Below are 27205 nucleotides of genomic sequence, written 5' to 3' on the forward strand. Positions count from 1 at the left end.
AATCTCTGAAATTAAAGGTGTTTTGCAGAATATTGATGGCCCCGGCCTTGATGAGAAGAAGGGGTCTGCTGCGTGTAATCACGCTATAGTAAAGTGCGCAGGATCTAATTGTGTAACCAAGGGTGGTGCTATGGAGCCTTTTAAGGTTACTGGTTACTCAAGCCGATCATGTCTCGGTTACTAATAGTAAAGCCTCCCAGTCCGCCCCCAATGCAAGGAAAACTAAAGATCATCTCAAAGTCTTTGAGGTAGAGAAAAGGGTGGGGCAAGAAGGGGGGAGAAATGACATTCTCCCGGTAAACCCAATTGATGCTAGCAATACCTCAGTGCATGACATCATTGAGTTATATTGCCCACATGTGGTGAATGTTCTTCCCGATCTAGCGGTGATGGCCAGTGAGAGTGGGTGTGCTCTTGAGGCTGAGGAAGTGGAAGATTCGCCAGAGGAATAGGTTACGATTGATCCGTCTATTCCCCTAATGAATAGATTCTCATCGTTAGATAACACCCCGGATAAATGGTTGGCCATTCCTAAAAGAAAAGAGAGCACCCACCAAGAACTCAAAAAAGGGTCCAATATATAAAAGTACTAAATCTGGACGCAGATCACAATCTTCTCCAAAAGGGGGTGGTGTGGAAAAGGTTGATACATCTTTGGCGTGTACCTGTCAGATTGGCATCGCGCACCAGGATCTGCTGAATTAAATCAGAGCCCCAAAGGACTGCCAGAATGGCAGTGTTCACCAAGAACTGGTAAGTGAAATTAGGGCCTTAAAAGATAACATGTCTGTGCTCTTGACTCAATTGGAACAGTGGGGTGAGTTTAGACCTCCATGCCCCACGAAGAACTCAACTGTGATTTTTGGGCGATCAACAGATGTTCCTTTCCTTCTCCTTCTGTGCCTGTTTCTCATTTTATTTATCATCAAAATTAACCCCTGAAGTGTGTTTTCTTCCTATACTTTTATAAGCTTGTATCATTTTTCGTATCCACCATTTTTCATAAGCATACACCGTCATATTGCCCCTTGTTGGGTTGACCCCTGCTTCCAATTCCTACATTTCACCATCTTGCAACTCTAGTCACCTGACACTGCACCCTAACTCTCATTATGTGGACATTTCCTCAGTGAAATTCAGTAGAGGATCCCGTTCCAGAAATTGACAAACATTTCGAGAATTTGCCTAAAAATAGGCTTCCTTCGGAAACATTCTACTTTGGTTCTTTTTACAGCACCAATTTCAGAATATGACGACACAACACCTGTTTGTGTAGCCAAGTGAGGCTTTAAAATAGATTACAAAGACAATTACAAATTGACTGTGCTCGCATTTTGTGCTTATAAAACTCCAATAAATAAATACATTAAGTTATATCTTTTTAGTGAAATTTTAGATAAGCTTAAAATGTGTTCTTAATGTATGACATTTATTTTGTGTGTGTATTGTGTAAATGAATTGGAATAGGTGCTTTAAATATTTTGTGAAAGGCTTGTATAGTTCTGGTGACTGTGACAATGCCATAACACAATAAAAAAAAATAATAATAACAAAAAAAAATTAAAGCACTGCCGCTCTGACTTGTGCTATCTTGACCGAAAGAAGCACGGTTAAAGGAGGCAGAACTAAAAAGAACAAATCTCACTGAGACAGGAGTTCAGCCTGAACTCAAGATTACAGGCACATCTGGTTTAGGGATGTAAATCAATTTTAAAAATCGATCACTCCGTGTTTTGGACAATAGTCCCACACACCTGGTGCCTCTTAATCTTGTTTTTTTTCACATTGTGCAACATGCCATACACCTTCATTGCACGCAGGGAATTGATTGGCAAGTGAACGGTCCCCTCAGCCGAATGCTCTTAAGAGGGTGCGCTTCTGCTTGCTGCACAAGAGCCGGCTGAAGAGTGCAATGGGACAAAGTTATTATTTACAAGATGAACTGAGTAAAGGGACATAGGCCACATTAGCAGCGCAGAAAGGAAACATCAAACGGTGAATGCTTCAAAGCAGACTGTTACATCACCTTTTTTACATTCTGCTGTTGTTTTAAAAAAAAGACCAGCACCCATGTGCAAATCAGTCTGGCGATACTTTAAACGCGGAAGCAGCATCAGAACTGCTAGGCCATATCCTATATATCCTTTAAGCAATAACAATCAAGTCTAGACACAATTCATTCTTCATGATTGGGCTTTATCAGTAAGGTCTCGCATCCATGCATTATCTTCCCGCCAACTTCCTCCAGCGCCAACCTAGTCCACACCATTATCTCCTGGGTCTTTCCTTGACTCATCTGATCTCTAAGTACCTGGTGTGGCTTCTCAATCCACATTTGCTTCTTGTCCTCTCCAGATAGTTTGCCATTCTCTAAGGATCCATCTATGAAATGTCCTATTCAATGATGACAATGGTTTTCTGTTGCTCCATCAACCTTTCTCACCACTCATGTGCAAATGCCCATCCTGCCACGCATAACCCGGTAGCTCCCTATCAGCAGGGCACCACTTTTGCAGCCTGGGTGTTTCATCTAATAATGATTTGTGATAGAAAAGCAAAGGGCAGTGGTGGCTGGTGAATTTTAAAAAGTGGATGGGTCTAGATATTTTTCCTCAAATGGACAGATACAGTGAGTGGGCACCTTGATTGAGTCCCTTCACATTTAGGGGTGTTCAGGGTGGGACTCCACTCAAGAAAACGTTTCAGATATTGGGTAGAAATGGTGCATTTTACAGCACAGAGTTCAGAATTATTTTCCAAAAAGCCATACAATTTACAATCTGTCCTGTAGTGAAACACATGACAAATTCCACTAGGCACTGTCAGATCATCAACTGTACCCAGGTGCACTTTAAAATACATTTACCTGAAGTTATTGCACACAATACATGCCTGGATTGCCATTGCAACAGATGTCCATGATGCCAGTTCCCATAAGTACGGCAGCAATTGCGCTGTAACCCATATTTTCATGACACCCATGACTACAATACATGCCAGCATTGCCACTGCAAAGCAACATTGCATGATGCCTATGCTCACCATATTTGCCCTGAATGGCACTATGAAGCACATTTTCATTATACCTCTGTCTCTGACATGTTTCAGCATTGCCTCTGTGACATGTTTACACAATCCCCTTCCTTGCCCATAATATATGCCAGCATTGACACTGCAGCATTTGTTCATGATGCCTGCATCCACAATACTTTAAAGCATTGTCCTGTATTTAATATTTTCATAATTGCACACTGTTAAAACAAACAGTAATGTTTGTCTGATGAACCTCCGACATAAATGAGATCTGGGCAATGTAGAACTGCAGCCATAACTGAGTGATATTGCAGATACCACTGCCATGTTTTGGGAGCTGGGAGGGTGAGAGATTTGATTGGTTGGCACACACATGAGAGCTCATAGGTCTGAGTGGCCTAAGTCCGAAGTGCAGGTACGCCTTGGAACACGCCCTGTGCATTGAATCGGATTAGCGGTCATATGGGTACTAGGTGCATGATCCAGTTGTGTTACATGAAATGGAATAATCCACTATAAATTGCGGTCTGTATCATGTGGGTAAGGAAGAGTGGAATTTTACAGGTATTTTATGATGCTGTACAGCTATACCATTCCAGGTCAGAGGATGCTCTCTTAGTAAATGAATCATTAATGAAATCATCTAAATGCATCATACTTATTTTGCTGTTTATGGCTCATTATGTAAAACCCTAGGAAAACCCAAAGATCTCTGTGTTGTTGAGGGCCCCAATTATGGTATGGATATACTATACCAGTTTCAATGTTCATTTCTGCACAGCAGTATGGAAATAGATCTTGCCTTTATCTTTGTTACCCGAGGTTGGTTACTGTATTATTTGCTGATAGAGTTAGGTTTCAACAATTTGGGGCCATCATGATATGATATAATATGATAGTTTATTTATATAGCGCCTGTACACAATGTGTTTCAAAGTGCTTCAAGGCAAGGGAGGGAACAAGGGAAAATACAATGACATTCTTACAGTCCATGAAGAGTAGGGATGTGAAATTAACTATCGTACTCTGCCTGACGACATTTCAGATACTGCAAGAGCTAAGACATATAAACGACACAGATAAGGAAGGGAGGGGGAGAGTGGGAAGGAAATGGAAACAGACAGGCGACTACCTTACTAGGCCTGACAACATTTCTGTTAGAGCCGGAGAAAAACAAGAGGTGAGGAAGAGGGGTGCATAAAGGTAGGGGAGGAACAAACAAGCGACTATCGTACTAGGCCTGATGACATTTCAGATAGTGCTGGAGGGGGGGGGACCAGTAAGTGGAGGGATGAGAAGACAGACGAGGTTGCTATCATACTAGGTCCAGGGAGAATTCTGATAGAGTAAGTGCATAGAAGAAAGTAAGGGGATGAGATAGGAAAAGGGGGAAGGGAAAGGAGGAGAGAACAGAGAGTTAGCAGTCACAAGTGGTGCACTATATCCCCTCCAATCCCTCAGTGCAAAAAATGGATAGATAAGAGTCCTAACTGAAGCCTCTAGAGGGGCTTTTGATGATGGACTGACAATGAAGGTTGGTGTTTCTTCTTGGCTGCACAAAAGCCTACATTGTTTAATTGCAACATGGGTAGACACAGAAAGGGTAGGCTAAATAGAGACCACATTTAATCAGGGTGAATGAAAGAATGATTTAAGGAAAAAAGATAAACCACAATGCAGAATAATACGATTTGGGATTATAGGTAGGTAGGAAAATAGAGAGGAAAGGAGATGAGGGTGGTGCAAAGAAGAAAAGATACCGAGGGTGGGAGCGATTAGAGAACATTCAATCTCATTGTTTGGATCTGTTCTACCGTGGCAGAATACAAGTACAATTAGAATCAGATATTATGAACTAGAACCAATTAAAAAGGGGTACATACAATTATGTAAAAAAGGGGGGAATCATTTGACCATGAAATGTGAAGAATCAGTCCAAAGAGCCTAGCACACCTATAATGATGAACATTCTTTTGGAGGGACAGGGCCTCCTAGTCCTTGTCTTACCACTTCCATGTGTGTGTTTTCTCTATGTTTTTCTGCCACTGAGGTCCAGCCTGGTCCTCTGGCAGTGCAGCTCTTCATGCTTTCCCTTTGGTGAACAACACCCATGGGATACCCTTATGGCATCCATGGGTGGGGGAACACCATTGTACCCCTTATGTGTTTTGGGCACCTGTATGTTGCCCGCAGAGAAGGGTATAGGCTGGTAGTAGCTACATGCTGACTTGACAGTGACTCTGAGTGGCCTCCATTTTGGGACACCCAGGCCCTGCCATAGGAATCATTGGATTCCTGAAGGAAGGCAAGATGGCCATTTCTATTGCCTATTACATTGTTTACATTGTTACATTGTTTCCCAAAGTCCTGGGAAGCCCTGCATCTGTCTTTTCATCCTGACTGGCTGTTGGGTGGAAATACAATATATGGCCTTCGCAGGGGCTGTGTGTGGAGTTGGGGTGGGACCTGTATGAATGGAGTTGGGAGTCAACTCACCTTCCCTTTTGTGGAGTCTGGTGTCTGTGTGTGACACAATGCTGGAGACAGCCCTGACTGAAACTGATATGAATGCAGTGTAGTGTGCTGAAAGGCTGGGTGCTTGTCCTAATCCACATTCGTAGTTATGGGTGTCTGGCTGGAGTGAATGGCCTGAATACCTGTGAGCGTGATTTGCTGCCTGCCTGCATGAATGCCGTTCTGCTTGATTAGTTGACTGAGCATGGCTCAGCCTAGATGAATTGGGAAAAAATGTGTATAACTAGGGTCCCTGAACTCACCGATTTGTTCAGAAGCTGAAGTCGAAACCAAACCTGATCTCTGGAGTCCAGCTGGAGGAAGAAGATTGTGGCTGCTACTATTCATCAAAATCCAAAAACTGCTGCATCTCTCCAAGGACTGATCCAAGAATGGACCAGGATACAAGACCTCTCCTTGAGCTAGAAGGGACCATCATGCAACCTGCTACTCTTCATCTGAAGTAACCTGGAAGCCAGTCCTGTGGGCCTGCCATGCGGAGAAGGGGTCTTTGTGAATCCAGAAGAGGAGTGCCTGGACATCCTGAATCGAAGAAGTCCAGTGGGATCACTCAGAGTCCAGAGGAGCATTTGTGACCACTGGAAGCCTGTAGCTGTATAGCGCCCAGAAGAGGGGGTTCCCTGGTATGGTTCTTCTTGACACCCGGAGCTGTGAAAGTTCCAAACTGCTGAAGAATACTTCGAGAAACATCCTTGCCATCATCACTGACCACTTTTTCCTGCTGGAGAAGTTCCAGGGTTGCTGAGTGAAGAGGAAGTATTTCTGATGGGTTTCCCACCACCAGAATCCAACAAAGATGTCCCGACGGTCCAGACTTGGTGAGTGTCCATGCCCTACTCCAGTGGTCGAAACCAAGTTGCCAGAAGCCATCCAGAAGTCTGTGCTATGACTGCAGCACCGAAGAACCAAATGTCGGCAAACCGCAAAATCCCGAACCCCGACACCAAATGTGACCATTGCACCCATCACCACCAGAAGTCGCCAAAGGTCCCCAGAGGTCTTACTCTCATCTGCCAAACGTTCTAGGAGCCCACAGCAAGTTTAATCTTCCCAGGACTCCTAAAGTCACAGAAATCGTAGACCAAAGTAGAGCACCGCGAAGAGCCATACTTCTGCACTTCAGAGAGTTTGGTTCCATTCTTCTTCTTGAACTCAGCACCCCCGTGGCTCCTTCTTCCAAGGGTTGTCCATCCTCGACGGGAATCGTTGCGTGAAACCGAGAAACTCTACCAATTTCCCTGACATAATCTATGCTGTTACACCTCACTTAAGAATTCACATGCCTAATTGAAACTTTCTGCAGTTGGTGCATACTTTACTAAATATAAGAATTGTGTGGTACCACATAGAGTGTATATGTTTGCCATTTTTAAATATTATTGCCAAAGTACAAAGTGGTATTATCTATATGTATATAAATGGAGGAACCTAATTGGTATAAAGAAGCTGTGTTATCACCTAACATAGTTTGTGGACATTCCGTTGTGGGGGGCTTGGGGAAACACTGTACTTAAGAAACAGCCTGTTTCACCTCCTGAGAGCTTAAGCCTGGCAGCTCGCCCAATGCTACCTAATGGAGAGGCTTGGCTGGGGTGCTCTGTGCCTCTGTCACAACTATATAGAGGGATCAAGTACACAGATATCCCCCTCCAGTCTTTACAATGCCAATACAATCATGCAATATCAGCCCCTAGGTCAAGCCCCTATTGGGCAAGCAACTAGTACGTCCACCACTGTAAGTTTGTCCCACATTTGTGCAGTTGCAATTCATGCTGTAGTGAATGCACAATTGCAGGCCCAACTAAAGAAGTTACCAGCAGTGGGTATTGATGCTACTGATAGCCTGGTAATGGTATATGCACCATAGACATCAGCAGATTTGAGGAATATGTCTATAGAATTTCCAAATGTCAGGGAGGAAGCAGAAAAGTTTACTGAGGATTGAGGGCAGTGATTCATTGTTATAACCCTTCTTGGGCTGACATGTACCTGCTCATGAGAGTGATAATACCAGCTGAGGCATGCCAAAATCTAATTCCGAGTGGTTGGGCTTCTGAGGACATGCAAATTGGTGTTAAATTGGTACAAGCAAGAGATCCTTTGATGCAGAAAGTTGCAATAGTGTGCCCAAGAAAGAAAGACTGGCCCAAGATAAATAACTGTAAATTGAAGAAAGATGACTCTCCTGCTAATTATCTTGATCAATTTAAAGTTTTTTTCACTCATCATTCGGGGGTAAATCAGTGTGCTTAGACTGCACAGAAAGATGTGGCGGCTGCTTTTGTTCAGGGTTGTTGTCTAAAATTCCGTCACATTTGTGTGGGGTGGCAAATAAAGCCTATCACGGAACTGTTATTGATAGTGAATCACTGTATTTCTTGTCAAGAACATAAGAAGAATTGAGTGAATGTAAGCTTATGACACTTCAATTATAGAATTGCAGCAGCAACAGTAAGGGAGGAGGTGAGTACTGTTTGTAAGTGTGGGTGGCGGTGCCAGCAGCTGTGTGAGGATCCAGATGACTCTGGGGAATGGTTAGAGCTCATGGAGTTGGTAATACCAACCCCCAGAGTCATCAAGTACGTTCATGGAAGGTAATACATACAGCAGGTCATTATTGCAAACAGGAGGGTCTATGCAAGTCTGAGTGCTCAAAGTGGCCTCAACTTCAAGCTGTGTGAGCTATTGTACCCTCTACCCCTCCTTTTCTAAATTTGATCATGAAGAATTTTCAACCAAAGGCCAAGCAACAAATTTATGGTTAGGAATGCCAATGGGCAAATTACCTTTATATACGTACATTAATTGCAGTAAATCAAGAAGGTCTTCTTATCAAATATGAAATAAATGGGAAATATATACCCTATCTTATATATAGACACAGGTCAAATCATTCAGCAATAAAATGTAAATATATTCCAAGTGTTACACTGTAATCTTAAACTGTGCGAGCTGTATGTGTTGCTAAAAATCCAGGTACTCGTTTTGTGACCAAACCGTTAACAGTGTCCATTTGCAAAACTCATTTCACTTGTGCTTGTTGTCACTGGTACATTTATGTAGAAGGGACTTGTGTAAATTAAGGAGCACCATTTAATGAGCTTCAGATGGAGTTTTTCTAGATATTTCAGACAAACATGAAAATAAAGACATAGGGCCTCACTACGACCCTGGCGGAAATCGAAAAACGATGGCGGAAATGCAATACCGCCATCGAATAGCGCTCGGTGCGATCATGACCCGTCACCGCAAAGTACGATGCCATTAGCGACACCGTAGTGAACGCCAACGCTAACTGCACCAAGCACGCGCGCGCGCGCCATGCCAAACCGTAATTACCACCATGGCGCAACGGTACGCGAATTCCGACCCTAGCGGACATGCACCTAACGCCATCAAGCACGGCGGAAAGTACCATTCCGCCATGGTGAGAAGTACGGCATCGCGAACCAACCGTAAACGGCCCTACTGAGTGCTTGTACACCGCTCCCTGGCCACATTGTACAACCCCCCGTAGGTGCAATGAAGTCACACAATGCAACCAGTGAAATGTACTAGTCATCCATGCCTGCCAACGAACAAATGAATCTCAAGAGTGCCCAATGGGAGCTGCAGGGCACAGATGGCACGAATACAGAAGCTATACAAATGGACATGACCTCAGTCTCCCACCAAGAAACGCACGCAAACACAGGCACCTGTGACCAGCAATATTCCGATAATCACATCATTCCACCAATCCAACTGGCTGACCGGCATCTGTTACACAAAAGCTAATCCCCCGCCCCTGAGCATGACATCATCAAAACAGTCATAATAGCAGCCCTTATCCCTGACCTCACTGGGCTCCGTAGGCAAACGCGCCCAGCACAGTACCACGCAACTATACTCCGAAGCTGGAACCCAATGCAGATCTCCTCACAATACATCGCTCCCCAAATAGGAATATGCCACATCACTCGCAAAGAAGAACGCTACACGGTTCATATCAGAATAGAAATTTAATGCACAACAAATTCACCAAGCCCATACAGCCATTAGGCCATGAACTCCAAAATATATTTCATTATCGTGGCCTGCATCCGCAATAAATGACCAGCTACTTCTTGTGTGACGCCCTGTTCCTTCATGGTACACAGGGGCTACATTCCCGTACGAAAAGGCAACATGGAAGCGCCTAGAACCGCAGGGCCGTCCCAATAGGGAGGCACTAGTCCAGCTGAAAGGCCGAAATGTTGCTCCTAGCCACTAGTACTGCGTAAGGGCATGTGGCCCATTGGCGATCGTCCCATAAGATCGTAATGCTGCTCCACTGATTAACACGAAGCAGCAGGTGTCGGGAGTAAAATCCATCTGCAGGAGTGGCATACAGATGGCAGTGGCAAAAGGGGAGGAGATACCTGTCAACCAAATGAAATGAAAAAGAATAGTATGGCCATCAGAACTACATTTGAATTACTCACTTCAATGATCACACCAAATCCACAGCCATATGCATGCTAGCCCACTCCAAAGGATCATCACCACCCAAAAACCACTTGCGAATCATAACTATCTATATCGAGGTGAAAACACTATCATAAACGAGTGTACCTGTGCATGCGTCTGTTAAAACAGAATCCATCTGATGGGATTGGTAACGTGCATAGACACAAGTGTCTGAAGGCGCGTCGAGACAGGGAGGGCTCAACAAGGCCAGATAGACGATGGCCCCACTATGGCAGCCCTGCATCACATAGCGCAGGGGAGGCGGATAGATTCCAAGATGCCCTGTACATGGCAAACTCTGTATCAAATCATCTGTCCATGCATCCATACATCATTCCCTCATCCCGTAATGAAAACGCCTGTTTCCATACTCACATAACATGTGGAATTTCCATTGAGTCTGTGCGTTATGCAGCCTGCAAAATCCACCGTGCCCCAGCCCGTTATTCCAGTGTTGTGAAGTAACATGTATTTGGGAACGTCCGGCCTCATCGCCCACGTCGCTATTGCGCATCCCATACTATTCATATCAATCATTGCATCCTCGCCATGGCCCCTGTCCCAAGGACATTGAACAATAGAACGTTATATTTGCAGTCAGACCTGTGGGCATCTCCTCGCCGCTAGCTGAAAACCGAAAGCGCCGCCCTTCGAATTCCTCATTTGCAACATCACGTCGAAAAGGCATCTGTGGCCGCTTGAAACCACAAATTAATCCATCTAGTGCGGCTGTGTGTGAAAATGGCAACTGCCTTCACTCACAAATGGAACGCCCCGCCCATCGGTGAAGCTCGGTACAGTGTTGCATGAGGGTCCACCGTTACTCGAGTACTACGTTCCACTGACCCTTCACAAGTCTGTTCGCGACTGCAAAGATTGTATGTGAAACAATGGGACCATAGCCGAATGAACATATCAACCAATGTTACACTGCCATCGGGTACAAATCCATGATTGCAATAGCAAGATGCCATTCGTCGAATTGCAGCGTTGTGTGCGGGACGTGCTCGCCCAAAGGGGAGTGCAGCTTGCACAGGTGGAATGAATCACCACAGGTGGAGGCCATACAGCCTGAAAACACATAAATTGCACACCCAATCTCCTCCCACAACCACACCCACTCCGAAATGCTACCGGCAGGACTAGCCATGTTGGCCCTGGGGGACCTGATAGCACTGCAAGTACTCCAACTTCAAGAAGAAGACGAACACCAACTACTACCGGCCGCACGGCGGAGACGCAGGAGGAGGAGGAGGGCAAGGCAGGGCCAGCAAGGGCCGCCAGCACAGCCACTACCACCACGCAGGCAGCCCGCAATCCCACGCCTCCGAGCACATCCGTTCAACCTCACTGATGAGCAGATCCACACCCTCTACCGTTTGGACCGGGACACCATAACCGCCATTGTGGACATGACACAGGCTGACCTTGTCAGCATGATAGATAGCCCAACCGCCATCCCACCCCTACTGAAGGTGGTGTCTGTACTACACTTCCTGGCCACAGGCACCTACCAGCACACAGTCGGACAGTTGCATGGCATATCACAGCCACTGTTCTCACGGACACTATTGCAAGTGCTCGATGCCCTCCTGAAGCACGCAGACGACTACATCTCTCTACCACGCTCGGAGCAGGAAATTACGAACACAAAAGTGGGATTCCATGCACTTGCCGGCATACCGGGTTGCATTGGTGCCATCGACTGCACCCATGTGGAATTGGTCGTCCCACATGCCATGGAGGCCCAGTACCACAACCGAAAACAATTTCATTCCCTGAATGTACAAATGGTGTGTGACTCCAACAGGATCATTACACATTGTTGTGCCAGATTCCCTGGATCAACCCATGATTCTATGGTCTTGAGGAACTCTACTATACCACGCTACATGGAGCGACACGCAGGGAACAGATCCTGGCTACTCGGTGAGTCTCATTTCATGCATGATGATGTGGGGTATGTGATGCGGCAATGACCTGGCAGGAAGGGGGGGGGTGCGTACGTAGCAATGGCATTCCTCAATATTCCTTTCTTGTCCACATACAGGTGATGCCGGGTATCCACTGAAGAGATGGCTCCTCACACCAGTCCGGAACCCACGGGACCAGCATGAGGAGGACTACAACCATGCCCACTCACGTACCTGTGTAGTCATAGAACAGGCATTCGGCCTACTGAAGACTCGTTTCCGCTGCCTCAGCAGGTCTGGCGGGGCACTCCTGTACCGCCATGTGAAGGTTGCAAAGATGGTCATGGCATGTGTCATGCTCCACAACATGTGCGTACGTAGAAATGTGCCCATGCCCCCTGACGCAGAACTGCAAGCACCTGATGATGGTCATGATGAGGGTGGGGATGTGGCAGCACCTCAAGGAGTCTGCGAGGCACAGGAGGGCCGTGACATTCGTCAGCATCTCATAGATGCATGCTTCTAGCACTCACGCCTGGTGGCTGATACATGGACACGGGACTCGTGGCACTGTGTGTGTCTGGGACATGCACAATATGGACTGTACGCCTATAATGGCCTCGTACACAAAGATCAATGTCCACACATCTCATTGCATGATCGTGCATTGTTTATGGCATATGTGATATCATGTTAAACACCCTATCGACCCGCCACCCAAGTGAGCCCAACACACCCCCTCCACCCTCCTACCTCCCCCCCGAACACCAGTGTCCAAAGATGCTCATTGTCAGTGGGCTGTCGCTATTGCAAGCCCCCTCTGCGGGTATCAGGGGCACCCCTGCCTGTGGAGCGCAGGTTCCTCCCAGATCTACGTTGGGGGCTGCCCTGGACGGAACTTGCAACGGATGATGTCTCTGCCTGCTCACGTCCATGCATGTCCCTAAGGGTTTGTGAGAGCTCAGTGAGCACACGGCGCACTGCGGCAAGTTCGGCACATACGTCTTTGGACGTCGCATGCAGTTCCCCCCTCAGGCTCTCGGTGCTTCTCTCCATTTGTACTCTCAGGCTCTCGGTGCTACTCTCCATTTGTACTCTCAGGCTCTCGGTGCTACTCTCCATTTGTGCCCTTAGTGTCTCTGTACTTCTCTCCATTTCTGCCCTCAGTGTCTCAGTTGATGTTTCTATGTCTGCCTTAGTGCCCCCACATTCATCGGCATGGTCCTTGAGGAGCGTGGCCAGTTGCTGCTGTTGCACGATTAACTGGTCGAGGGACTGTTGCCTCTGCTGGGCCATGGCCATTTGCGGTGGTGTCACAGAGGGGCTGATCACCTCATGTTGCCTTGCCACAGGGCTTGTGGGGGATGGCCAGTCGTCGTCTTGTGGGTGCCCCTGCGTGGTATCCTCATGGTGTACGGGATGGAACAGACAGGGGGATTGAGACAGGTCATGGATGGATCTAACTTCGACATCCCCGTTTTCTGTGTCGGTGCAATGCTGCCATTAATGCAGTATCACCTATGGTGCTGCTGCCACCAGAAGCAGTGCCTACTGTGGCATCCATTGGGGGGACCTGTGGCGGTGGTGTTGTGGGCATGCTGGCTGCTGGGGTGCCTGTTGGAGTTCCCTCCTGTGTGCTGTCACTTGATTTGTGCTGCTGCCGTGTCTTGATCCGTGCAGCTGAGGTGGAGGGTCTTTGGCCGTTGGTCTTGGCCCTCTTTGCAGGTGTGCTGGTAGGGGTGTCCTGGAGCTCGTCGTTTGGATCGGACCCTGTGGTGGAGTAAAGGAGGGCGAGCGTTATTAATGGGTCTGTGGGAATTGGAATGGCAATGTATCACATGCATTGGGGTGGTACCTGAGGGTGATTTGGGTCTGGGCCTTGGAGGTGGTTTCATTTGTGTGTGGAGTGAGGGTGCAGTTGTTTGGCAGCCTGCAGTTAGGGTGTGCCTGCTGCACGTGTAGAGGGTGTTTTTAGGATTTTTAATTATTTATGTATTTGATGTGAGTTTTAAAGTGTGCTATCAGGCCTATGTATGTGGACGTTCTCCTGGACATGTGTTCCTGTTGCACTATGTGGGCACGTGGTACTTCACATGATTGGACATTGTGGTTTTGGCATTGTTTTATTTGGGACACCTACCTGAATCTTCGGATGTCTGCACTCCTTTCTCCATCCCTCCGACTCCCTCTATGCTCTCCATTCCAATGGTGGAGGAACAGATTTCTTCCCAGAGGGTCAACTTGATGGGTGATTCCGATCCTCCCCCGGTAGCTGTGGCAATGTTGCGGTTGGCAGAAAGTATGCTACGGACGCGTATCCGCAGGTCGTCCCATCGCTTTCTGCATTGCTGTGGGTTGCGGGGTGCGGTCCCCACCGCACTTACACGCTGTGCCACCAGGGCCCATATGGCCTTTTTGTTCGCAAGTGCCGTCCTGGTCATTTGCGTGGAGAAGACGACGGCAGCATTCTCCTGGAGGGTCTCCGTGAGCACCGTGAGTTCCTCACGGGAGAAGTGGACCTGCCGCTTGCGGTCGCACGCTTTCTTCGCTACTTTTCCCATTTTTCTTGGTTTCACTAGGGTGGATGACGGGTTGGGATGTGTCTCAGGGTAGTATTTTTTATGGTTGTGTGGATTTTGTGGTTTTATAGGTGTACGGCGTGATGTTTCCCGTTCCGGGACCATGCTTTTACTTCCGTTTCCGTATATTTACGGTCACCGTACTTTCCGGTTGGCGCTCACTGCGGTGTCCGCTGTGATGGGTGGCGGTATTGCACCTAGGGCGCCGTACGGCGGCGGTGTGGGCCGTTTTGGGGTCATTTCCGCCATCGCGGACTTTGCACTTCCGCCATGGCGTGGTGCTCGTGCCCGATGGGTCGGAATGAGCCGCACTTTGCTCCATCGTGCAATGGCGGAAACGCTATTTACGCTATGGCGGTCCGGTCGGTTGATTTCCGCAAGGGTCGTAATGAGGGCCATAGTAATGGTACGAACAGAACAATCCATAGAAGAATTAAGGATTGGGGCAGAAGGAGCAAACCAGGAACACTTAGAAGATATACTGTCAAAGGAGCCTCAGAAATTATTGGTTGCAGGATGCGATTCAGGTGGGAGTAATACACAACATGTATTCAGTATGAATTCCAGTAGATACCACAAAGCAGGTATTTCAATAGTGATCAAATCATTATTGGTGCCAGAAAATGTGTCCGTACAACCAGCCTATGCAACACTCCAATCGTAGCCATAAAGAAACATTGAAGGATGTACTGAGATGTGCACAGGATTTACGAGTCATACATGCAATAGTCCTATTCATGATCATGATTGCCAAAACACCAGCAACAATATTGTCATGTATTCCTTCATCAGACGCAAGTGGTTGATTTATGTTCTACATTCTTTTACATTCCTATACACCCGAAAGGCAGTATTTGTCTGCTTTTATTCACACTGGGCTGCAGTATATGTGGTGCCACCTTCCATAGGGCTACACCAAAGTTTGAACCCCCTTCTCCCACATTTTCTAACATGATCTAGATGATATTAAAGTCCCACAGCGTTCAGTGGCAGTACAGTATGATCAGGTTGTCTCCCTACGAGGCATGTAGCAATACACTCTGGTACTTTTGGCCACTCTACCTGAGATGGGGCTTAAAGCAACCTTACAATAATTGGTGTTATTTAAGGAAACATTGAATTATCTAGTGCACAATGTGTCAGCAGGAAGTAGGAATATTACAGATTCTGAAATAATTCTGAAATAAAAGCCATTTTTAAATTGCCCTAATAAACAAGCCTCAATGAAGTCAAATGAGATCCTGTTGGGGGAGCAACTGGTTACTGCCATTAGTGGATATAAGGTTGCACTACAACTATGAACCCATTGTAAGAAATTACTCATGTGCACACATCTGAACCATTACAGTGATAAGAGAAGGCAGAGGAAGCATTTATGAACATACATCAAGCCCTAGCCAAATCACCTGCACTGGGGTTGCTTGATTACCAAAAGCCATTCTTTTGGTATTGTCATGAGAAAGAGGTATAGGCATATGCAGTATTGGCACAAAAGCACAGTCATAAACATCGACTGATGGCTTATTGTAGCACAGCATTACATCCTGTGGCAGCAGGGCTCCTACCTTGTTTGCGGTCAGTGGCCACAGCCGAATAATGCTAGGATCCTCCTCATTGTGCCAGTGCTGAATTCAGCAACTGCACTGTTGATCAAATCAAAGACACAGCATCTGTCAGCATCTCGTCTCAACAAATATGAACTTAGTTTGTTAAAATGTAGTCATTGTGAGCCTCATACAATGTTCAGTGTTAAATCCAGGCACATATTTGCCATGTCGACAGGTCAGCAGCTCAGGTCTTGCCTCTTAACTAGAGCAGCACACCCTAGACATCACCAAATTAATTATATGTCATGTTACTAAACTAATGATAAGTATTATATGAATGGCTCTCATGAAAAAGGAGAACTAAAACTAGGTTATGTAGTGTGCACGGCACATGCAGTGGTTCAAGTGGGTAACTCCCAGGTGTTGATTTTGTGAAAATAGCTGAGCTTGTTGCCTTGACACGCTTATGCACCATAGCTAACGGTAATCAGGTAACTGTTTTCACAGACTCATACTATGCATTTGGGATATTGCATGATTATGGGATGCTTTGTTTCCTGACAGCTGCAGGTACAGATATGTAGAATGCATAGCACATTAGTTTCCTTCTAGAATCATTCATGAGGCACAAAGAAATAGTGATGGTACAGTGCCTTGCATACCAAGCCCTACGAGATGACAAATACCTTGCATATTAAACAATAAGGGGTACCCTTTACTCTTATCCCTTTGCTTAAACAAAAAATGCCACAAAGACAAGTTCAGTCTAGGGTTTTGCCGTACACAAAATGTACTGGTTTGCAGAAATACAAGTATGTGTTCCAGGTATTGAGGACAATGCAAGGAGCAGAGCAGGTTGTTTTCTTCACAATGTATTTATTTATTTATTTGTACATTTGTAAAGTGCATGTAGCCCAAAGGCATTTAGGTGCTGTCGTTTAAGAAATTGGTTACATGTTTTTTTGTCTTTTGCTTCATTGACATATATACATGTGTACATTTGCACATATAAATGTGCATAATAGGTGGTACATAGATCTAATACATATTCAATATCTCAATACTTACTTAGAAATCAAGGTGTTCCCGGAAGTTATGATAACAGGCTGATCATACATAATGTTGGTCCTGGCAGTTGCGTCAGTACAAGCAGGGAAGCCTCAGGATCTGACGGACTAAGTATCTATTGTAGTGAGTCTAGTCTAAATAGTAGGATTTTAACATTTTTTCTGAAAGACCAGAGGGATGTGTCGTTTCTTAATTTTGTGGGAAGGGAGTTCCACAGTTTGGCTGATATTACTGCAATGCTATTACCGGGAAGCTCAACTCTCTTGCTTTCTGTCTTCTGTATCTGAGGGTGGCAATCAGATTAGAGTATGAGGAGCGTGTGGGTCTGATGGATTGGGGTTTGCTGATCTAGTTACTAAGGTAAGCTGGTGCATTGTTGGTGAGACATTTGTTTGTGAGGGTAAGAACTTTAAATGCCTAGTGGACACAATGTGTTTGTTACTGTCCCCACATAAGTTTTTAGTGCAGGTCTGATGGCATTATTCTGTCCTATTTGTAGTCTTTTGATATTTCTGATACTTGTTCCGGCAAATAGTGAGTTACATTAATCCTGGAGAGTATCAAGGCTCTGGCCAGTGTGATGGAGTTGTCCATGGTGAAGAAGGATACGCTAGCCCTTATCAGTTTGGAGGTATAGGCTGCGGATAAGTGAGCCACAGATGAAGTGCTAGGAATGTTGAGAGCTACATGGCCTGGAGCCGCAAGGGCTGTAAGTGTGAGCCTCCAGGAGCAGAGGGTGTAAGTGCAAGTGGAGCTGGGCCTGTTGGGTGCTAGAGGTCAGGGCCCAAGGATGCATAAGGATCCAGGACACCAATCGCAGCAACTGTGGCATTATCAGTGGAGAGAAGAAGGGAAGAAGGAAGTAAAGAGAAGAGTCTTAAGGAGCTTCCAGAATTTAAGAAGATCCTGCTTGTGGCAGAGAGGGAGGGTGAGGCTGTTTCATAGGAGGGAGCCAGCTGAGGAGAGTGAACGAACACCTGCCCTCTGTTTAGCAAAACGCTTTACACGTAAAGAGCTGGAGCCAGAGGAGCATAGTGGTCTAGAGGGAGAGTATGTAGTCAAATAAAGTTGAAGATAGTGTGGTGCCTGGGCCCAGACCGCCTTGTGGATGATGCAGAGGGATTTGAATTTAATCTATGTAGCTGCCGGGAGCCAGTGAAAACTTTATAGCGCAGGAGAGATGCGGTCCCTGGGCATAAGGCCAAGGATAAGTCTTGTTGCCCTATGCCGGATTAGCTGGAGGGGGTCGCAGAATGGAAGATGGTAGATTCAGGAGGAGGCTATTGCAATAGTCAAGCCTAGATAGAACAAGGGCTTTGGCCACATCTAGCCTCTGGGGGAAAGTGAAACAAGGGAGAATTCCTTTGAGAAGGAAGCACTGAAGATGGAACTTCTTGGCAATGATCTGAATGTGAGGCATGAATGAGATAGAGGAGTCGATGATGGCTCCAAGGTTTCTGGCTTCAGAAGAGGGTGCAGGAGGAGAGCTCAAAGAGGAAGGTCAGAGTGAAGGGGAGAAGGAGGGAGCAGCAGTCCCAATGGGAAGGAACTCAATTTTACAGGGGTTGAGGCAGAGATCGTAGGATCTGATGAAGGTTTTTTTTTAGGACTGGGGGCGCACAAGGAAATGCTTAAGGGAGGAGGGGAAAGATCCTGTGACAAAAGAGTGATTGTTCCCAAAAGTACTTTTGGATTATTTCACATGAGTGCTCCATGGTGTGGTGCATGTTGCAAAAGAGGGTTGGTAGCCCAAATACAGAGGTAATGGTATGCCCTACATTTTCACAACTGGAAGAGCAGTTATGTCTCCAGTGTTAACTCTGCTAAAAACAGGATGTTGGCATGAGCGTTAATGTGGAGTTAGGGGGTATGCTGAGCATCATGGACTTCTTTGCACAGTAAAAGTGTGACTTCATTTAGCTGACAAAAGCTGCAGGTCATGAGTACATTGTTGTTGTGATACGTATGTTTTCAAAATGGATAGGGGTGTTTCTGACCCACAAAGGTGATATACAGACTGTAGAAAAAGCTCTGATACATAGCTGCGTCCCCGTTTCACAGTGCCAGTAAGTATTAGCAGTGACTGCGGAACACACTTTATAGGGACATTGAACAAGGGGCCCTGTAAGATATTGCATATTCAGCAAAGGCTCCATTTCCCTTCTCATTTGTGATCCGCTTGGTTCATGGAAAGACGAACTGGGACCCTGAAAAATTAAATTTAAAAAATGTGCAAAGGGACTGGTTTGAAGTGGTCAATTGTGCTACACCTTGCCATGATGAGCATGCAAGAATTGCAAACTGGGTTTCACGATTCAGTCCACATGAAATCCTCACTGGCAGACCAATGCACTTACCAGAGTCTGGAACCATTGAATTTGAGCTGAAACCAGGCCCAGATGATGATACTGTATTAGAGTACAAGGAAGAACTGCTCAAAGCTTTGAAATGTGTTCCTGGATAGGTGTGGGAGATGCAAATGAATGAACCCTACCTGCAAATCCTGCTTTGTGCAGTCTTGTTTAGTGGGTAGTTATTTGTCTATTGCACTTGGACTCAGGTCAGGGACACTCTGTTAGGTGCTTTGTTTCTGGAAGACTGACAATTGTGCAAGGAACAAGGAGCATGCAGGATAGAGCGACTACAGAAATTAGTAATTGTCCATGGTGGTAAAAGAGTAGTATAGCAGTCTGGTGGGGAGGAAATCGGGGAAGTGCTTCAGTGAGGAAGTTGGGGAAGTGCTTCATGAGAGTGTTGAGTAACATATTTTCTGGTTTTAGCAAGAGTGTGGGAGCCCCTCTACTCAGAACGAACATGGTTTAACTAACCTGTTCTGTAGAATTTTGTCCACAGAGGGGGTCTGTATCCACGCATTAGCTCACTGACCCTTCACAGAGGAGAAATATTGATTTTCATATCAGTCTGGTCCCACCCACAAGGGTAGGCCAGCACTGAAATGCTAGGCAATTATTTTCTGAACAAGAGTACCATCAGAAACCCCAGACACGTTTTTCGGCCTTGTTCGGCCTCCTCGGTGAGGTGAACCTGAGCCTCTCTAAGGCACAGTGAGCAAGGAGTCCATGTCTGGATTACCCCTGGTTACACAAGGTGAACCCCAAGTTTTACAAATCTAACAAGAGCGAGGGAACCCCTCTATAGTATTGTGATTTGTGCTGTGAGCACAGTCGGGGGGAACTTTCGATACCGGCAGTGTTTTATTTCTAATATGCAGGACATACATGAACCATGGGCTGAGAAGAACTAGAGCCATAACTGGCTATTGACATGATGACTGCAGTCATGTTTGTGGAGGAGGCACAGTGAGAGATTTGATTAACAGGGACTCTCCTGGGCACATTCCCACAGGAAGAAATAAAGGATGCACTACAACAATGGATCACAGAAGTCCTAGATTCCAGACCAACCAAGAAACTCTTCACCCCTTCCAAAATAAATTGGCCACAAAATGGCATGTCCTCCACCTCTGAGATTTGAAGAAAACAAAGTGAAAATTCAAACATGCGTGGATGAATCACTGTAACACTAACTCAGAAAGGACCGCTGGCCATATTAAAGCAATAGGAAAACCGGCATTCAACTACATAAGACATATATCACCTGTTGCAACAGTACAGTCTGTTTTTCAGATGCTTTTTGGCTCTACAATGAGTTTCTGCTGACAACCTTCCTTTACAAAAATATCATCAATATCAAAAAATATTTCCAAAAATGTCAAAAATATACTTTATTTTCTACTTTTAAAAACATATATCTCTCCAACAATTGTACACATACAATTCATAATAAAAAGGCATCAAACAAATATTACACAAACATATTTTTGAACAGTTAATAAAAACCTGGTGACCTACAAAACACTTGGTGGTTATTCTTTCTTTCTCAACGTAAACCTAAATCTATTTAGTCAATAATAAATGATGCCCTCTTCCTTATTTTTCACACCACCACCCGTCTATTTTCTATATACTAGTAATCACTATAACCAACAGGACACAATGATGTACCAAAAAACAGATATGCTCTATAATGCAGAAATCCTAAAGGCAAAATAAAAGCAATATCCTGAAAGCATTTCTAAAGCATGCATACACAGAAAAATGTTCAGCATCATTAACAAGATAAGAAACCTGACATCATACAATAAAGTCTCCACTTCAGCACTGAAATGATGTGAACACCTCGCAACCCACTTTAAAAACAAGGTCACGAAGATCCAGCAAGTCATTAGTGCTATCACAAGGACATAAGCAATGATTGCACTGCAACAAATCACTAGAAGCATTCACAATGCTGAACTGCTTTGCAGCAATCTCCACAGATGCCTACACTGATAAAGGAAAGCAACAAAGCCGGCACCCCAACAGACCCCTGCTCAACAGACATCTACAAGAACATCCCATGCAAAAGAACACCTGCACAGTACCACCGCAAGCTCATGTACCACTCACCGGAAACAGGAACAGCTCATAACACTTAACATCTGCCTACATTAAACCCTGTTGTAAACATCCCAGAGGAAGCACCGACAATTCCACCATCTCCTGGCTATTATTGGCCACACATGTCTTTAAAAAAGAAACACAATTATTAAGTGGTTTTCACTATATGCAAGGCAGCAATAACCAGAGGGCGCCTGTAAACTATACATCAAACAGGAGAGTGACCTGAAGCACTCATCCGAGGCAGACTTCACTGTGAAAGAGGGGCTCACTTGGGTATGAACTCCTGTGGATTCTCCTGATCTAAATCCTATCAAGTTGATCTAGGCACAACCTAAGGGGTACGCCAAGTGTGTGTGCAAGCCCACCAACAGGGAAAAACCCTGGAAGGGCATTTCAGATTTTTGGTGGAAGGATATGACTCCAGATAAGGTTGACATACTACATTAAGCAGGTATTCAAAATGGTTGTGGAGAGTAATGTGGCCCGACCAATAGGCAAATCCACAGTATGCCACTATCTGAATTCTTCTCCAGTCACCCAATTAATACAATTCATAAGTACATACAATAACTGTTAGTAAATGTTTTATTACAAGAGCAGGAACACAGGGGATGCACAATATACTAAAGAGTAGAGATAGAGGAGGGGAGCTTTGAGGAATGATGAATTCCTGGATTAATATGGTTGTGGATTCTGTAGTTCCTTGTGCTGCCATTGCAGGATTCCTGCGGACAATGCTTCCAAAGTCCTGTGTACTGAGGTAGGAGAAAAGGGTGCTGGAAGCCTGTTAAAATAGTTGCTGTATAGATTGGTTTTCGCTCATAGTACTGATGGCTCCATGTTGGGCAAATGATGAGGCTAGAAACCGTTTGTTGTGCGTAGTATTGGTTTTAATGGGCAGGCCGTTGCTGCGTTCTTAAAAGCACCGATGTTGCCATTCATCTGTGATAAATGCCATTCACATATGAAAAAAAGCCAACACGTGTTTCGACCAATGGGTCTTTATGAAGCCTGTGCTGTTGTGTAAAGGTGATAGTGTCAAATGGTGATGTGGTGATATGTTGGTTTGCCATACGGGGTTTGGTGGTGATTAAACACAGGATTGGTTTGATAGTCATACATTTGAAAGTTACATTTGTACATCCAGTTATCATGTGCACAGAACAGTGGTGTTTCATGAATGTTGCGTGACATACATATACATATAAATGTACATAGTTCAACATTACATCAGTGACCTTTTAAGCATGACCCGGGTGGGTATGTATTCACACAATGAGAAATTGCACCAAGGACGAGAAAAGGAGGGAGAGAAATTGTTGTAGAAAATGTGGGTACATTTGTATCCAATAAATATTTGTTGGATTAGAAGGCCCTTACCAATAGGGTGTAGTACTGAGGTGGTCCTTGTATAAGGAGCTGAATAGCATCTGGAAGGAAGAGGAGAATGGGTGGTGTCAAGGTCTGAGGGTGTGGGGCATTGTATCTGGTGCAGGCGTTTGATAAGTGGAAGGTATAGTGGGACCAGTCAAAGATTGCGCGTTATGATACCCTGTTGGGTAGAGGTCCATTTGGTCTCTAGAATATTGCGAGTTCTGCATAGAAGGTGCTGTTTGGTGGTAGGGGGCGGATGGGTGCCCACCATGTGGGGCACAGCGCCCAACATACAGTGGTCTAGATGTGGCATACTTGCTGCAATTGAATCTGGTGCCAGCAGCTCATTGAGAATAAATGTGGTGAGGTTAGGAGAGGGGTGAGGGCAGTGCACACAGAGATGCCAGCGCACAAGATCGCATACACAATTGCAGCAAAGGGAGCAAGATGCTAAACTTGGTTCAGAACCTATCCAGTTACCCTCTAAATTCACCCAAGACCAGTATGTTAAATAAAGGTTTATCCTTTGCTTCAACTGCGAATGTTCATCTTATTGAAGCAGACATAGACCTTTTTTAAATACACCAGAAAACTTAAACTAAAAATGTTTTTCGCTAGAAAGGTTACCTGGCCTCATGCAAAACAGACTAAACTACAATCAGCAACATAAATATGGAAAACCAGGAACTAACTAATCTCTTTGTACATTTGGAAAATGATGAAGCTGATCAGACTCACTCCAAAAGAGACATCCTTAAAGACCTTGACATAGAAGAACTCAATCTGAACATACCAGAACTCAAGAAAAAGTTTAAGTTCACGCCCAACACACAGGGGGATAACGCAATTGATATCGTCCAACAAGCTGTTACCCGTGACCTCCATACTCTTGAGGACAGAATGAGATGCAAAAAAGAATTGAGAACTGGCAACCTCATCCCGGAGGAATTGCAAGCTCTAAAATCCCTCAGACAGAACACCATGATCATATTGTGTGAATACGTACTCACCTGGGTCATGCCTCAATGGTCACTGATGTAATTTTGAACAATGTACATGTATATGTATCTCACGTCGCATTCACAATTCACCACTGTTCAGTGCACATGATAACTGGATGTACCAATGTAAATTTCAAACGTATGACTATCAAACGAATCCTTTTTTAATCACCACCAAAGCACGCACGGCAAACCACCATATCACCACGTCATCATTTGGCACGATCAACTCTACACAACATCACAGCCTTCATAAAGACCCATTCGTATAAACACATTTTGGCTTTTTTCTCGTGTGAATGGCCTTTCTCTCATTTGAATGGCCACATCAGTGCTTTTTAGAATGCAGAAACCGCCTGCCCATTAAAACCAATACTACGCACACCAAACAGTTTCAAGACTCATCATTGCCCACCATGGAGGCATCAGTAATATGAGTGAAAACTACTAGATCCAGAACCTATTTTAGTGGGGTTCCCACACCCTCTTCTTATTCTAAAGGGTATGTGTTGTTTGAGCTAAGAGTTGCCAACAGTACAACGGAAAGAAGGAAAGGGTTAGGAACAGTACGAGTGTGATTAATTGCCATCTGGCAAGGGTGTGAAAGCCCTGGCTGTTTTGATTTTTATTAATTAATAAGATGATGCACGAAATTACATCTCTGCTGATCAGATTCCCCTTTCATAAGCTCCACATCAATTGCATAGTGTGTACTTGTGTCTTGCTGCATCACTATCCTGATCTGCAAAGCCTACACTTCTAGTGGCACAGAACAGGTTCAGAGGTCACAGTTACCCATTGGACAGCTGCAGTAAGAGCCACGTTTCTGCAGCGCTGGGGCTGTATTTAAGATATACACCATCAAAACTATGATGACCATAAATAGCCCATGCTGGGGGCATGGTAAACTCTAAATACAATGGGTTAAGGCATGGTGCAATCCAGGACATCCTTCTCCAGTTCAAGGATGGGAAATATTGGGGCTACTTTAAAAAGAATTAAACAGGCTGAAAGCATAAGAGAGAGAACGTATGAGAGGGAGAATGAAAAAGAGCAAGACAGATAGAGAGAGAGAGGGAGAGAGAGAGAGGGATAGAGAGAGAGAGAGAGGCATATGGAAATAGTAAGAAACATAAAAAGAGAGAAAGAGTGAGAGAAACAAAGAGAGACATTAAGAAGGATATATATATATAGAGAGAGAGAGAAAGAGACATAGTGAGGGACTCCAAACCTACACAAAGACAGAAAGAGATGGAGATATTGAGAGACATAGAGAGAAGATGTGTCATATAGTGTGTGACATAGAGAGTAACATACATAGAGACAGAGAGAGAGAGAGAGACAGAGAACAGCTCATATATATAGCGAGAGACCTAGACATAGAGAGTAAGAGAGACTTAAAGAGAGAGAAAGACATAGAGAACGAGAAAGAGAAAGAGAGGTCTATATATAGAGACAGAGAGCATGATAGAGTGAGATGGGGAGAGAGATGTCAAGGTAAATCAAAAGAAACAAGAGAAACATAGAGAAACAGAGAATGACAAAAAGAGGCACACAGAGATACAGAGAGAAGCAGACAAAGATATATATATACATGTATGTGTGTGTGGAGAAAGAGAGAGAGAGCGAGAGAGATAGTGGAAAAGGAAGAAGGACATATATTTAAATATGTATAGAGCCATTGAGAGAGTGAGAAAAAGAGTGAGGGGGAGATGCATCGATGGATAGATATAGGTTGAGGGAGGCAGGTAGTGAGAGAAAGAGCGAGAGAGACATGTGCAGACAGATTTAGAACAAAAAGAAAGACACTGAGGTAGTGAGACATCAGCAGCGAGGCATAGAGAGAGACAGGTGTGCAGACATAGAGAGAGTGAGAGAGACAATAGAGGAGACACGAAAGACTGAGAGAAAGAAAGAGAGAGGTAGAATTGGGGAGTGGGTGAGAGAGCTTCATATAAATAGGGGCATAGAGAGAGAAAGAGACAAAGGGCTAGAGAGAGGGGGCAGAGAGAGAGAGAGAGAGAGAGATGGAAGGAGAGAGAGATACTTCATATATGTAAATACTCCAAGAAAAAACGCAAAATGCAGTGAAGATCTTTAGTTAAGAGACAGTTAAGGTGAAACTATGCAATACAACACACCTCATGAAATTCAGCAGGTGTTGGAAGTGACAACAACCTTAGCTCAGAGTCCCTACATTGATGCCATTCATGAGAGATCATTTGCAATGTCATTGCTGATCCCATATGTTGTATCATCTATGCGTTCATGGGCTGAGTCACAGAGGACTCTAAATTAAGGTTGTTGTCTGCTTCAACACCTGCCGAAGGTCATGTGTTTGTTTGCGATAAATTGTTTCAACTTAAGTGTGTCTTAAATAATGTTTTTTCTCTGAATGTTAAGGGTTTTCTTTTGTTGTACCATGCCCAGCATGTCGTAGTAAATAAAATTGGCCCAGTGGCCACCTTGCAGCAATTATGATATGGTCTTGGCCTATATTCCATTTAGCATTAAATAACCATATCCCGCTGACCACCTTCCACCACTTTCCACTAAAATAATGATGTTCTACTGGCCATCGACTTGGCCCATATTACGTTGCACCAATTAAGGTGAAACACTGTGACTCACTGGCCAGCAGTGGTCAGCAGCCACATCCAAATTATGTACACATAAATTATATATAACTTATAATAAATGTCAATTGCCAATTGTCCATGCTTTCAGCTGCAGCCCCTAGCCCCTTTAGTTGAAATGTACAAAGTGCCACTGGCCAATCAATGCCTTCAATCGTTGCAAGTGGCCACGGCCCTCAGGGATGCCCTCAGCCAATGTCCACCCATTAGAGTAAAACACTGTGGAAACTGACAAGTGTTTACCCTTTTATTTTGGTTCCCCCGCTTTCATTTCCGTGGGCATTTCCCTCGGAAATGTCCCATGAGAACCTAAACACAAAGTCAGTGAGTGGGCCACCCCTTCCCAAGTGAATGTTTCATGGAGAACACAATGTTCTTTGATCAAAGTGGCAAGATGAAAATGCTTTCAAATAAAAGAGTCTTCCACAGTGCCCCATAAAATCTAGATGTCCAACCCTCTTCTTTTTTTGGTCTCCCTAACTTCACCTACAGTCAAAGTGCCCCTGACCCTGTCGTGATATACTTTTCCCCGTTCTTCCTCAGGTAACACTCTCACAATTTGCATGCG

The sequence above is a fragment of the Ambystoma mexicanum genome, chromosome 7q (assembly GCF_040938575.1).
Source record: "Ambystoma mexicanum isolate Mex_15411 chromosome 7q, UKY_AmexF1_1, whole genome shotgun sequence".
Lineage (NCBI taxonomy): Eukaryota > Metazoa > Chordata > Amphibia > Caudata > Ambystomatidae > Ambystoma > Ambystoma mexicanum.